Raw genomic sequence first — 15,621 nt, 5'->3', positions numbered from 1 at the left:
TCTGTAAAACATAAAAAGCACTTTTAGAATACTCACCTAGGGGGTGGTCTGGTCAAATGGGTGTCGCTGCTCCCTGGTCCAGCGCCTCCTTTCTGCGGTGATCGCAGTCCTCCTTCTACACAGCCTAGTGTGCATGACGCATCCTATGTTATCGACAGAAGTCGGCATTGTGGTCCTGCACAGGTGCACTTTGATCTGCCTTGATGAGGGCAGAGCAAAGTACTTTAATACGCAGGCACAGTGAAAGGCCAAAGACCACCCATGCATGCACGCTACAATATTTTGATCTGCCCTCAGTAGGGCAGATCAAAGTGCGCCTGCACAGGACTGCAATGCCGACCTGTGTAGATGACGTAGGACAAGTCATCCACACGGGCCTGCGAACAAGGAGGACGACCATCGCAGCAGAGAGGAGGTGCCAGACCAGAGAGCAGCGACACCCATCAGACCAAAGAGCAGCGACACCCATTGGACCGGTCCACCTCCTAGGTGAGTATAATAAATGTCTTTTTTATGTTCTACAGAGTGGCCTGGGCTCTTATATACAGTATTCTGGAATGTTGAATATAAGAGCTCACTGGTGGTGGCCGCAGCTTATAGTCACCAAATCTGGTGACAGGTTCCCTTTCAGGGCAAAAAAGCAGACTTGCCCAAATCGCCTTTAATGATATCAATTGGTAGAGGATGAAAAAGTATCGCTTGCCATGGAGAAGCCAACATGTCTCTATGTTACAAGAACAGCCCACTGATTACTATTAAATTGTGCAATGCTTAAATTCACCTGCGGGGGTGCTGTGGAGAAATTAAATATTTATTGTTGGATCACCCCATAGATTGCAATGAACCCCTGTTGCCCAAACACTGGTAGATAGGATTAATGCTTTATTGTTAATTGGCCACAGTGAAAAATCGCTTCACATGAGCCAACTGCAGCCATTCAATGTCAGTCAATTGGCTTCATACAAGCCAATCGGCAGTTCTTTAAATGGCTTGATGAACATGCAAGGGTTCTTATGAACACTCGTTCCCTGATTACCAGCAAATCTACTTCAAATGGGCCTTTACTTAAAGAGAACCTGTCACATCAGAAAATGCTATTTACATGCAGATATAGGGTTAATCAGAAGGTAAATAGGGTTAAAACATGCCAGCCTTCCTTACTGGAGCATCGGCTACAGGGAGAAAATGAACTAAGATCCTCCTCATAACTGCCCACTTCCAGTCATTGGAGTAGTGCAGGCAGCGGTTATAGTCACCACTGATTATCCAATAAGTGTGGCTGTAATCACTCACCATCACATTGATTGACCACCCTCTCTACTATTCACATTATAGTGAGTGCTGACTGTAACTACCACCCCTATGACTGAAAACGAGCAGCTACAGGGAGGATATAAATTCATTTCCTCCCTGCGGCCGTGCTTCCAGTAAGGCAGACATGTATGAGTTTAACCCTATTAATCTGCAGATCCAGCCCATACCTGCAAGTAAACAGCATTTCCTGACATGACAGGGTCCCTTTAAATTATCTTGCAGCATTGCAGTTGAAATCTAACAAAAGCATCACTTCCATGAAGTTTGTTACTCTAGAAAAAGTGGATATAAAAAGTCTACACACTCCTGTTAAAATGGCAAGTTTTTGTCATGTAAAAAAAACACCAAGAAAAATAATTTCAGAACTTTTATAATCTTCAATATCATCCATAATCTGTATTATTTAATTAAAAAGACAAACAGATTTTTTTCAGGTGGAGAAAAAAGTAAAGTAAAAAAATATAGTTGCACAAATATGCACACCTTTAAACTAATATTTTGTTGAAGCACCATTTGAATTTCTGACAGCATTCAGTCTGTTTGAGAAAGAGTCTATCAGTATGGCACATTCATTTGTTGATTTGGAGTTATACTTACGGTCATTGTTGTGCTGAAAGGTGCAGTTCATCTTCAGCATTTTAGCAGAGGCCTAAAGGTTTTGTTGCAAAATTGATATTGGAACTGTATATAATTCCGTCTACCTATATTAAACTCCCAGTTTAAACTGCCAAAAAACAGCCCCAAAGCATAATGCTGCCTCCATCGTGCTTCATTGTGGGTATGGTGCTATTTAGGTAGTCCACAGTTTTGGTTTTGGTTTTGCGTCAAACATACTTTTGAAATTATTTTGGGATTATGGCCAAAACCTTCAACCTCGGTCTCATCAGACTATTCTCACATGCTTTTGTCAGGCTTCATGTAGTTTTTGATAAAACATAGCCGAGCTTGGTTGTTTTTCTTTGGAAGAAATGACTTCCATCTTTTTACCTTATGCCATTGGTGATATATATGAAGAATATGGTAGATTATTGTCCTATACAGTATGACGCACCCCAGGGCTTTGGGATACTCAGTCCCTGGCAGTATATTTACTGAGACAGTTCACTAGTTGGCCATTGCCCGGTTCCGTGACCCTGGGGGTCGCTTAAAAGGGGAATTTGTACAAGGGGAAAATAAATACAAATAAAGAGTTTTTCGTGACGGCACTTTTGGTATGCGGCTACAAGGGGAAAGCCGCCGCTGCAAAGTCTCTCACTGCTGGGGCTGGTGGTATTGGGCAGCATAGGTGTAATGGCTCTCCGCAAGTAGAGCTAGGCCCCATGGGAGGATGATGGTGGTTGTAGTATATGGGTGTGGACGTGGAGGAAGAACTCAGATGACACAGGTGCTGCAAGTTAACTTGTGCTTTACTTACTGCTTTGGAGTTGCTGCCACCTGGTTTGTGCTGGTCTTTACCAATCTGGTATTACCTTTGTTCCAGTGCCTGTGTAGTGAACTGGTGAGCTTTACCTCCATGTAGTAGTCAGTGGGTCCCCATGGCTTGGAGCATTCTTGGGGTCCTTTCCTGTTGTCTCTGTCTTGGTCTGTACGGCAGGCAGCTTGAACCTCTCGTGGGTTGGACCTCTGTCCTCGTTCCCAGGTTCCCTCTCTGCTGCTGTGCCCTGGACACTAACATTGGCAAGGTCCTTGATGGTCCCCTTACCAGGCAGATTGTTATCAGGTGAGCTTAAAGTGTCTTCCTGAACTAGGGCCCTGTACCCAGTCGGTGCTCGGACCAGTGAGTACTTCACCGTACTCTCCCTGGCAACCGTACCCCTTTTTACTAAGTAGGTCACTGCACACTTTCCCGTCAGCATGTCAACTTCTGACTGAGTTGGTGTCTGGTTACTTTCTATCTGACAATATGTCCATTGTGCGTCCACTTCACTAACTAGCCCCTCCTCCTCCCAGGTTTCTGACAAGTAGATTGGATGCGTCCCAGCCTATAGGTGACCACCCGTCTGTCTGTTGTGGTGTTTTACCAGCACTGGTCTTCCAGGAATCCGGGGTTGGATGTAGTACCCTATGGCACCTTACAGTCAGGGGTGCCACAAGTACATAACCAGTACTTGCTAGAAATTCTTACTGCACCTTTAGTGTTGTTGTAGGCCTCTTTGCAGCCTCCCAGACCAATTCTTCCCTTGTCTTTTCATCAATTTTTGAGGGACATCCAGTTCTAAGTAATGACACTGTTGTGCCAAATTTAAGCCTGTCCCGATTCACCTTTGGCTATGCTCCTTGCAGAGCCATTGGGTTTTGTTTATTGCTCGGTTGTTTGTATTCCCTGGGTCTTTGATGGTGAGCGGGACTTGTTTGGGCTGTTTCCACCGGAACTTCGCCAGTGCTAATTCCTGCACTGCAGTTTGCGCTTCTGGTTCCCGTGAGTTTGTTCTGATCCTCGTCCCGCTACCCCAACTCCTCTCCCTGTCCACCGCTCTGTGTGTCTGTCTGTGCTCCCTCACTTTTTGACTGTCTGCTTGTCTTGTTCCCTCAGTCCTGCTTCCCCGCTTTGTACTGACGTTCACCTTAGGCTTCTGTCCCCAGTTTGCTCTCTGACTATGGTTCTGCTCCCTATTTGTATCTGATGTTACCTCCAGGCTACCGAACTTAGGCTTCTACATGACTTCGGCTCCTCTTCCTCCTTTGCATTGATGTGACCTCCCAGCTCTGGCTCTCGGCATGTACAACCATTCTGCTATCTGTGACATCTAGTGGGCAGACACCATATTACACCTAGGAGCTCTACATCTCTCCTGTGTACCTGCGCCCCCTGGTGGTAGCATTTCAAAGCCATTTCTTGATAACCGTCTTCACAGTGTTCCACGATATATATCATTCCTTGGAGAAAAAAATCCTCATATCCCACTCCCGACATCTTTCTCAATGGTTTTGTACAGATTATTCTTCTTGCTATGATTTGTTTCCATGACAAAAACCTGGTATGTTAACAGGGGTGTGTAAACCTTTTATATCAACTGTAGGTTAAGTTGCTTCTATGAAACTGACTCTAACATCAATGTAGATATTCATAACACGGACATCTCAGATTAGATATTAATGGTAATTAGTTATTATACAGTTAGGCCCAGAAATATTTGGACAGTGACACGTGTTTTGACATTTTAGCTGTTTACCAAAATACAGTCATATGAAAAAGTTTGGGCACCCCTATTAATGTTAACCTTTTTTCTTTATAACAATTTGGGTTTTTGCAACAGCTATTTCAGTTTCATATATCTAATAACTGATGGACTGAGTAATATTTCTGGATTGAAATGAGGTTTATTGTACTAACAGAAAATGTGCAATCCGCATTTAAACAAAATTTGACCGGTGCAAAAGTATGGGCACCTCAACATAAAAGTGACATTAATATTTTGTAGATCCTCCTTTTGCAAAAATAACAGCCTCTAGTCGCTTCCTGTAGCTTTTAATGAATTCCTGGATCCTGGATGAAGGTATATTTGACCATTCCTGTTTACAAAACAATTCCAGTTCAGTTAGGTTTGATGGTCGCCAAGCATGGACAGCATGCTTCACATCATCCCACAGATTTTCAATGATATTCAGGTCTGGGGACTGGGATGGCCATTCCAGAACATTGTAATTGGTCTTCTGCATGAATGCCTGAGTAGATTTGGAGCGGTGTTTTGGATCATTGTCTTGCTGAAATATCCATCCCCTGCGTAACTTCAACTTCGTCAATCTGCTGATACTGAGTTGAATCCATGCGACCCTCAACTTTAACAAGATTCCCGGTGCCGGCATTGGCCACACAGCCCCAAAGCATGATGGAACCTCCACCAAATTTTACTGTGGGTAGCAAGTGCTTTTCTTGGAATGCCGTGTTTTTTTCCTCCATGCATAACGCCTTTTTGTATGACCAAACAACTCACATTTTGGAAGAAGGTCCTGTGGACTGATGAAACAAAGATTAACTGGCTTGTCCAAATGTGCTTTTGCATACCTCAGGCGACTTGTGTTTGTGGCGTGCTTGCAGAAACGGCTTCTTTGGTATCACTCTCCCATACAGCTTCTCCTTGTGCAACGTGCGCTGTATTGTTGACTGATGCACATTGACACCATCTGCAGCAAGATGATGCTGCAGGTCTTTGGAGGGGGTCTGTGGATTGTCCTTGACTGTTCTCACCATTCTTCTTCTCTGCCTTTCTGATATTTTTCTTGGCCTGCCACTTCTGGGCTTAACAAGAACTGTACCTGTTTTCTTCCATTTCCTTACTATGTTCCTCAGAGTGGAAACTGACAGTTTAAATCTCTGAGACAATTTTTTGTATCCTTCCCCTGAACAACTACAGTGCCTACAAGTAGTATTCAACCCCCTGCAGATTTAGCAGGTTTACACATTCGGAATTAACTTGGCATTGTGACATTTGGACTGTAGATCAGCCTGGAAGTGTGAAATGCACTGCAGCAAAAAAGAATGTTATTACTTTTTTTATTTTTTTTTTTAAATTGTGAAAAGTTTATTCAGAGGGTCATTTATTATTCAACCCCTCAAACCACCAGACTTCTGTTTGGTTCCTTTAAAGTATTAAGAAGTATTTCAGGCACAAAGAACAATGAGCTTCACATGTTTCGATTAATTATCTCTTTTTCCAGCCTTTTCTGACTAATTAAGACCCTCCCCAAACTTGTGAACAGCACTCATACTTGGTCAACATGGGAAAGACAAAGGAGCATTCCAAGGCCATCAGAGACAAGATCGTGGAGGGTCACAAGGCTGGCAAGGGGTACAAAACCCTTTCCAAGGAGTTGAGCCTACCTGTCTTCACTGTTGTCATCCGGAAGTGGAAGGCTTATGGAACTACTGTTAGCCTTCCACGGCCTGAACAGCCTTTGAAAGTTTCCACCTGTGCCGAGGCCAGGCTTGTCCGAAGAGTCAAGGCTAACCCAAGGACAACAAGGAAGGAGCTCCGGGAAGATCTCATGGCAGTGGGGACATTTGTTTCAGTCAATACCATAAGTAACGTACTCCACCGCAATGGTCTCCGTTCCAGACGAGCCCGTAAGGTACCTTTACTTTCAAAGCGTCATGTCAAGGCTCGTCTACAGTTTGCTCATGATCACTTGGAGGACTCTGAGACAGACTGGTTCAAGGTTCTCTGGTCTGATGAGACCAAGATCGAGATCTTTGGTGCCAACCACACACGTGACGTTTGGAGACTGGATGGCACTGCATACGACCCCAAGAATACCATCCCTACAGTCAAGCATGGTGGTGGCAGAATCATGCTGTGGGGCTGTTTTTCAGCCAAGGGGCCTGGCCATCTGGTCCGCATCCATGGGAAGATGGATAGCACGGCCTACCTGGAGATTTTGGCCAAGAACCTCCGCTCCTCCATCAAGGATCTTAAGATGGGTCGTCATTTCATCTTCCAACAAGACAACGACCCAAAGCACACAGCCAAGAAAACCAAGGCCTGATTCAAGAGGGAAAAAATCAAGGTGTTGCAGTGGCCTAGTCAGTCTCCTGACCTTAAACCAATTGAAAACTTGTGGAAGGAGCTCAAGATTAAAGTCCACATGAGACACCCAAAGAACCTAGATAACTTGGAGAAGATCTGCATGGAGGAGTGGGCCAAGATAACTCCAGAGACCTGTGCCGGCCTGATCAGGTCTTATAAAAGACGATTATTAGCTGTTATTGCAAACAAGGGTTATTCCACAAAATATTAAACCTAGGGGTTGAATAATAATTGACCCACACTTTTATGTTGAAAATTTATTAAAATTTAACTGAGCAACATAACTTGTTGGTTTGTAAGATTTCTGCATCTGTTAATAAATCCTGCTCTTGTTTGAAGTTTGCAGGCTCTAACTTATTTGCATCTTATCAAACCTGCTAAATCTGCAGGGGGTTGAATACTACTTGTAGGCACTGTATGTTGAATAATCTTTGTTTTCAGATCATTTGAGAGTTGTTTTGAGGAGCCCATGATGCCACTCTTCATAGGAGATTCAAATAGGAGAACAACTTGCAAGTGGCCACCTTAAATACCTTTTCTCATGATTGGATACACCTGCCTATGAAGTTCAAAGCTCAATGAGGTTACAAATCCAATTTAGTGCTTTAGTAAGTCAGTAAAAAGTAGTTAGGAGTGTTCAAATCAAGAAATTGATAAGGGTGCCCATACTTTTGCACCAGTCAAATTTTGTTTAAATGCGGATTGCACATTTTCTGTTAGTGCAATAAACCTCATTTCAATCCAGAAATATTACTGAGTCCATCAGTTATTAGATATATGAAACTGAAATAGCTGTGGCAAAACCCCAAATTGTTATAAAGAAAAAAGGTTAACATTAATAGGGGTGCCCAAACTTTTTCATATGACTGTATATTCAGGATACAGTTATATAATCAAGATGGACTTAAAGTGCAGACTCTCAGCTTTAATTTGAGGACATTCACTAATTGGAGTAGGGGTTTACGAATTATAGCTCATTAATATGTAGCTGCCTTTTCTTCAAGGGTACCAAATGTACAATTATCTAAAAAGTTATTTAATAGACTGCATGAGCTATTCAATCATTAATCCAGCATCAATTAAGAAGGTAAAAGGTCTGGAGCTGATTCCAGGTGTAGCATTTACATTTGGAAGCTGTTGCTGTGAACCCACAACATAAAGTCAAAGGAGCTCTCAATGGAAGAGAAACAGACAAGCATTAGGCAGAGAAAAAAAAGAAATCCATCAGAAAAATGTTAGGAGTGGCAAAATCAAAAATTTCAGAAGCGAAACAGTAGGTGGGTCGTGCACGATGCCGATGGAGATACAAAATAAACGTTCAGGATACAAAGTAGACGATGCGGTTTTATTATCTACACTTTTCAAAGTCTTCTTCATCAGGATATAACCATATGCAATTGTTTGTATGTGGTTATATCCTTATAGCATTATTTTGCATGCGCAAAATGGACCACCCTCAGATGACATCCAAATGCGGTCTGATTTCCATGAACTGACATAATGGAGAAGATGGAGACTCTTTTTTTTCCTTTTATTCTCCACCGCCAAGAAAAATGGATCCTACTCTAATCAGAGTCTGATTAGCATAACCGATGGAGAAAATACGGTTGTGTGAATCAACCTTACCTTCCGGACCGGCACTATTCCATAGAAATCCATAGTATATGACTGCAAGGAGAAACAGCGCTGACATTTCTGGAACTGTGCTGGTCCAGGAGGTGAGGGCTTTTTTCTTTTATATGGGGCCCTTTACCATTTGAGAAGAGGTTGGTCAGTAGTTTCGTACAGTCTCTAGTAAGCCGTCTCTTCTGTAATCTAAATAGCAGTCATGTTTCCAGCCGTCGTCTGTACCTTCTCCAGCTAACATTTCTTTTTTTATACTTCTTAAAAGTGTACAAAGTATCATTTATATGTGGTCTGACTTGTCATTTATATATTTATGTTTTCATGATGTGTAAATCTCTCTCTTTAGATGTATTCCATGATCTTATTTGTCTTGGCAGCAGCAGTCTGGCACTGATTGCGAACATTTAATTTGCCTTTCACTTATATTTCCAATTCCTTTTCTAAGTCACTTTTGCCCAATGTTGTATATTTTAATATGTAATAGTAAGCCTATGAGCCAAAGTAAGTACCTGTCATGATGACTTTGGGATACCGGGGAACCAGGGCTCTTAAACTGTCCCTCAAGCTAGGGGGCCCTATGCTATCCCTAATCTCAGGGATGCTCCTGATGGTGGTTAGGCCTGAGTCTCCTTCCTGGCCCTGCTCCTGACCAGTCCTGATCTAATTCCCCTTCCCTCTCCCCCCAGGGGCAGGAGACAGGAGTGTGTTGAAAACCATAGATAAAGACATGTAATCCAAAGGAAACAGGGGTGGGGAGAAAGCTTACCGTTAGTTCTGCAGACCCACAGGTGCGCAGACGTAGCTGATTACCACAAGTCAAATAGAAAAAAAGGAAAAGTCCACAACCAAAATTTTCCATAAAAAAAATTCTATCTTTATTGAGAAATCACATGTATGATGAAATCAAACATGTCCCATAATGTGGACCTAATAAGGCCCCCACCTTCCACGTTTCGTAGATGACTCCTTACTCATAGCCATACACGTGTATGTACACAGACAACAGAAAAAAACAAAACTCTGTCACATAGCATGCACACAAAAAAGTTAAGACAACAACACAAGATCAGGAAAGAAGTACAGAACAACAGGGGTGAACTCCACAACCATTCCAAGCAAAGGCACAACTTAAGCACAGCTTTCACCAGAGAGCCTGGGACACCACACCCACAGACCAACATAGAATAAACTATAGCTGGCATAGGTTGAAGACTTCCACCCACAATAAATAGACGGGGAGCAGATGTGATAGGTCTTCCCACAACATGTGATTACAGGAGAAAGAGACTAGCAGAGATTAACTCTTTCTAGCCTGCCTATAAATCAGCACACAGCAGGTCGATGCCCGAGTATGCCCGTTTTGATCCCGGACACCAGAGAAACCGTCGGGCAGAGTGTCAGAATCTGCAATCTGAACAGAGTCCAATTCAGAAAATAAATATTACAGCTCGATCTGGTAAACATTGTGCAAATGTTTGCAAAGAAACAAACTGAGATAGAGATGTCCTAGAGACCTCAGGGGACATGGAGAGAGCATAGACATTCAGAAGGTAATGCACTCTTCATGGTTATTAGGCATAAGTCTCAGACAGACGCTCTAAATACAGATATTATGTACAGCACTTTATAAATGTATTAACAGCGTATTAGACCTTTTCCCCGACGTCTCGGATACTTTCTTTTAGTCATATTGTTTGTAAGCGCACAGCAGGTTTTGTGCACAATATTTGTCATTTCGAGCTGACATTACAGAAGTGGGGTCATACATTGTATACTCCCTAAAACACAAACGACTCCTCAGATGTGGACCTGAGATACTACAAGGACAAGCCAAGGATGGATCATGCACTGAGACAATAATACAAGGATAGAGACACAAAGGGATCATTTATCACGCAATAGAAAGTGGCAACATTTGTTCAAGCTTTACCATCTCTCCGCAAAGGTGACTAAAGTCATAAATTTGTATGCGACCCATGTGTAGTATGCTTATGAAGGATAACACTATGGGAGTTAGTTATCAGGCCATCTGTCTGCCGGACTGGACTAACTAGAATGGAAACTCCTTTATAACAATATTACTAAATATTATCCTTTCAATAAGAACCTACAGTGTTAGATATCTGCTATTTATCTAATGAGAGATTTGAGGAGGATATGTGGAGCACCCCACAGGGCCTGGGGGATACTCCTCACCGGGCCGGTGAGGGTCAGGGGATATCACGGGTGGCCCTGCCTGGTTTTGTGACCTTGAGGTGTCCTGGTTTTGTGACCTTGTTGCTATTTTTGATATTTATCAGTGTAGGGACCCGCAAGCGTGAGGATCCGTGATGAGGATTGTGGGCTTACGTACATTGGCCAATTTACAAACTAATACCCCACATATATTTTATATGTATTTTTTGCACTTTGACTATGCGGGGTGCAGCCGGGCCTCTTAATACGGCCGTGCATAGTGGAATTTCTGTCCCTTACATGCTGCAGTGAGTAGTGTCCGGGTAACCCGCCTAATCTAATAGTAAGGGCGTGGTAATAGGTTGCTGGCTGGACACCATGCGCATACAAGTGTGAACAGTGCCCTATGCGCGCCACTAGTGTGCAATTTACCTTGCACCTGTGAAGTGTCCATCATGTTGAGAGGCTTGTCTGCATCCTGTTTGTGCATTAGATGTGTTGGCCTGGGCTAACTGGACTGGTTGCCCTTTTTTGCTGTGAGTACATAGACCTTGAGGTGTCCACAAAAAAGGGATGGATGGATGGATAGGATGATGGTGGGGAGATAAGGATGAAGGATGTTGGGGGCTGTTGTCTCGTGGCCTGTGGTATGCAGCCAGGGATTAGCCACCGCTGCGGTCGCTGTCCTGTGGGGCTGATGGTGTTGCAGCTGGGATGGTTCAGCTCCCCACAGGTGGAGCTAGGCCCCACGGAGGATGATAGGGGTGGTAGTCTATGGTGTTGTACACTGGGGTGCAGGGCTGAGGACGCCGATAGTAACTGGACGACACAGGCTAGTAGTTTCCTTTACCTTTACTGGTCAGTTATTATGGTCCCAAAGTTACAGTGGTCCGGTCAGCCCGGAAGCAGTGAGGAATTTCTCTTTGCCAGGTGGGTTGGATGCCATCCTTAGTGCGCTCTGTGTGTGGGTCGCTGTGGCCTGAAGCAACACAGCATCCCTCTTCCTGGATGCCTTGTCCCATGTGGCGGGCAGCATGATCCGAATGTGGGGCCCACTTGTATTTCTGCAGTCCTGGGCTCAAGTGTGCTACTTCGCCTTGGGGAGTCTTTGGTGAGCTAGGGGATATGGAATATCCTGCCCTCCAGGTTATACTGTTGGGCCGTTAGCACCCGACAGTCGAGGACCCCGGTGTCCTGATCTCTGCGCCTGGTCCTGGAAAGCTTACAGACAGCTCTTTTACAGCGACCTTTCTCCTTCCTTTCCACTCGTGTTCTGAGGTCTCTCTTCCTGTTCCTCTTTCTAACCTCTCCCCAGCCCAGAATGCACAGGGAAGATCGCCCCAAACAGGACTTGAGCTCCCCTTTCTGGCCTGGATTGGGAAGTGTTGTGTGTGAATATACCTGACATAGAGATTTCCCTGCTGCTTCCAGGCATAGCATTGCCCTCCGGTGAGGAGAACAATGCCACTGTGGCTCCCATGACCACTGGGGTGCCACATATGATGTGGGGCGCTGAAGGACACGAAGCACTGATCCTATTGAAGAGCACTGATCTAATTAAGAGAAGGAAAACTGAGGCTCAATGTACTTTTAGCATAAATCTCAACAGTTACCGACTCCAATTCATACAGCGCTGTCAATAACACGGAGTCAGGGTCATCAATAGGAAAGTATCGATAATGACGATGGCGGAGGAAAGCATGGGAACTGAAGGGCAGGTCAATAGGAGAAGACAGAAAGGACTTCATTCCTGCACTGCAATCAGTTTTTGCATTTTCACAGTCTGGTGACATCAGTATTTTCATGATCAATCTACTGTTACATCACTGTTTTCATTTACTCTGTACAGTGATATTAATACATATACTTCCCCTGTGCAGTGACATAACTGACTGCTTCCCCCACCTGTGCAGTGAGATCACTGTATACATACCGTCCAAATGTCCCGATATGAGGGCTCTTTCCTGCAATCCTGCTCTTCACTGCTATTATCCAGGCTCCTCCTCTCAATGCAGTGAATAAATTAACTCAAGAGGAGCAGTGCATAAATTAAACTCTCATCTGCTTATTTTCCCTGGAGGGGCTAGAACTCATGAGCTCTTTGGCGATAGCCAGCAGCTCTACCATTGAGCTGTACTGTGAGACAAGGGAGGATTTTGTAATTTTGACCTTTATAGCAGGCAAAGAAGCCAGGAGCAGATTATTCAGCTACATAGAGATATACAGTAGATATATATACACTGCATCTCTGAGTATGTGAAGGAAAAAGTCACAGTCTTTTGTTCCTATAAAACTATTATAAAGAAATGAGAAAAAATGTAACAAAAGTATAATTTTCTTTTCACCCCATCTGGAATCAAAGCAGCAACTTTCAAACACATTACAGCTTTCCTAGCTGTGGTGCCACAAGCGCTGCTGATACATACCTCCCAACCATCCTGGATTCAGTGGGACCACCCAGATTTGAGGGCTCTCCCTCAGTCCAGCTTTTCACAGATCTTGTCCTGGCTCCTCCCCTCAGTGCAGTGAATAAATTAACTCAAGATGAGCAGTGCATAAATTAAATTCTCATCTGCTCTGATTTCCTGGGACAGGACTTGAACTCATCAGCTTGTGAGCTCTTTGTACATAGGTAACAGCTCTACCATGGACCCACTACCTGTATTTAGAAGCAAAGGAGGATTTGGTAATCTTGACCTGTATTGCAGGCTGAGAAGCCAGAAGCAAATTATTCAGCTACATAGAGATATAGATAGATATATACTGCATCTCTATGTAGCTGAAGAAGTCAGATTCTTTTGTTCCCATAAAACTACTATAAAGAAATGAGAATAAACATATTACAAAAACATAATTTTGTTTATCACTACCCCCTTGGAATCAAACCAGCAACTTTCAAACACATAACAGCATCCCTAGCTGTGGAACCACCAGCTTTGACAATGAAGGATTTTACATAGATGAACCTGCAATTCAGCCTCTGATTACACAGGATACAGAGCTCAATTGTACAGAGAAGCATTTCTGTATCCTGTATTCTAGAGGGAGAGGAAAAGATTTTGTTTCTTCTAATAAAACTACTAAAAATAATAAAAAAAATTGAATAATGTAATTTTATTGCGCTTTTTAAAAAAATAATAAACATCACAAATAAGCAAATAACATGGTCATATTTGTTGTCCCTGTAATTGTAATGACCTGAACAACACAGCAATCAGATTATTTATGGGGAGCGGTAAATGGCGCAATTGATCATTTTTCTTTAATAAAACCCATAAAAATGTAATAAAAATGTATCGCTGAGGCCGTGTTCACACCAAGCGTAAATGCTGCGGTTTTTTTTCTCCAGCACATTAACAATACTCTCTGATGTGCGTGTTTGTTGCATTTTTTATGCCTTTTCACAGATATTTGATACATATTTGTTCCAGATCTGAATCCGGGTTTGTAATACATTTTAATACTACAATAAAACATTTGATTCTGCGTTTAAAAATGAAACTGCACTTTTATTTTCTCTTGCATTTTTTTTTTCAGGCTCCACAAAAAAGCCTAAAGAGAAAAAAAACATCAAAACTGCAGAGTTCAGCGGCATCTTTAGACGCACCGAGTGCGGAGATTTCATGAAATCATATCCAGTTTCTATGGACATGTAGTCCGTGTTCACATGTAGTGTAAATGCCGGGTTTTTCTGCTGCTTTTTTTGCACATAAATTCTGCTGTGTTTAATTGATCTATGTGAACACGGCCTTACAGACACAAAAAGCAATATGTCATATAGGGACTCTACATAAAGATGAGAAAGTTCTGTCTTTTTGCTGTGTCGCTTTTTGTGGTGCTTTGTGCACTTTCATTACCTTCTACCTTGCCATTTTAATATTGTATCAATAAACTTTGTATTTTTATTTGTCTGTATTGGCTATTTTCTTTATAGGGTTTAAGAATGAACAGTCCAGGGCATCTGCTGAATATCCCTTACTGCCAAATGGGTGTGCTTTGGAGTGTCGCCAAAATTTGAAGCAGCATGCCGCATGCTTTGTCCCTCTTTCTGTTCTTCAAAAGTTGGGAGGTATGTATATGACTCGCCCCAAGGCTATTGCTACTCGGTCCCAGGCGGTGTATCACTGTGATATGTCACTGGGTGGCCGTTGCCCGGTTCCGTGACCCTGGGGTCACTTTAAAAAGGGGGTTATTTACAGGGAAATTGTAATAAAAGTTTTCGTTGTGACGCCACTTGCGGGTTGCGGCAATTTTAGTGGAGCCGCCGCTGCTCAGTTCTCACTACTGGGGCTGTTGTTAGTGGCAGCCTGGATGTAGGGCCCTCCGCACGTAGGGCCAGGGCCCAGGGGGGTAGGTGATGGAGTTAGGCGTGGAGAGCAGGTAGACCACACAAGGGATTGCAGTGTAACTGGTTCCTTTACTCAACTGCATGCGTCCTGCATCCCCTGCACAATCTGTGTAGATTGTGCATGATACGTGTACACAATACTTTTATGAACGCAGCGATTTTGGTGCTAAAATTTTGACCCGAATCCGTGCATTCAGAAAAGTAGCATGTTAATTATTCCGTGCACTTTGGAGCCCTAGCTTTGAGCCACATGCTCTGGTAATGGCACAGGGAGATTTTGTTATACTTGAAGCTGCATTGCAGCCTCCACAAGTAGATTACACTGGACATAGACATACATTGTATAGAGCAGCATCTCTATGTAATGTATCCTAGAGGGAAAGTAAGAGAGGGTTTTTTCTCTTCTTATAAAATTACAAAAATGTATTTTAAAAAATTAGACTAAGGTAATTTTTAATGTGATTTTTAAAAAAAATAATAAACATAACAAATCAGCAAATAACATGGACATATTTGGTGTCCCTGTAGTTGTACAACCCGAACAACACAGCAATGAGATTATTTACGGGGATCAGTGAATGGTGTAAAAACATGTGGAACAGACATGAGGGAGGGGCTGGCACCATAAGATAA

This window comes from Anomaloglossus baeobatrachus, chromosome 12 (genome assembly GCF_048569485.1).
Source record: "Anomaloglossus baeobatrachus isolate aAnoBae1 chromosome 12, aAnoBae1.hap1, whole genome shotgun sequence".
Taxonomy (NCBI): domain Eukaryota; kingdom Metazoa; phylum Chordata; class Amphibia; order Anura; family Aromobatidae; genus Anomaloglossus; species Anomaloglossus baeobatrachus.
Note: the sequence above shows the minus strand (reverse complement) of the source record.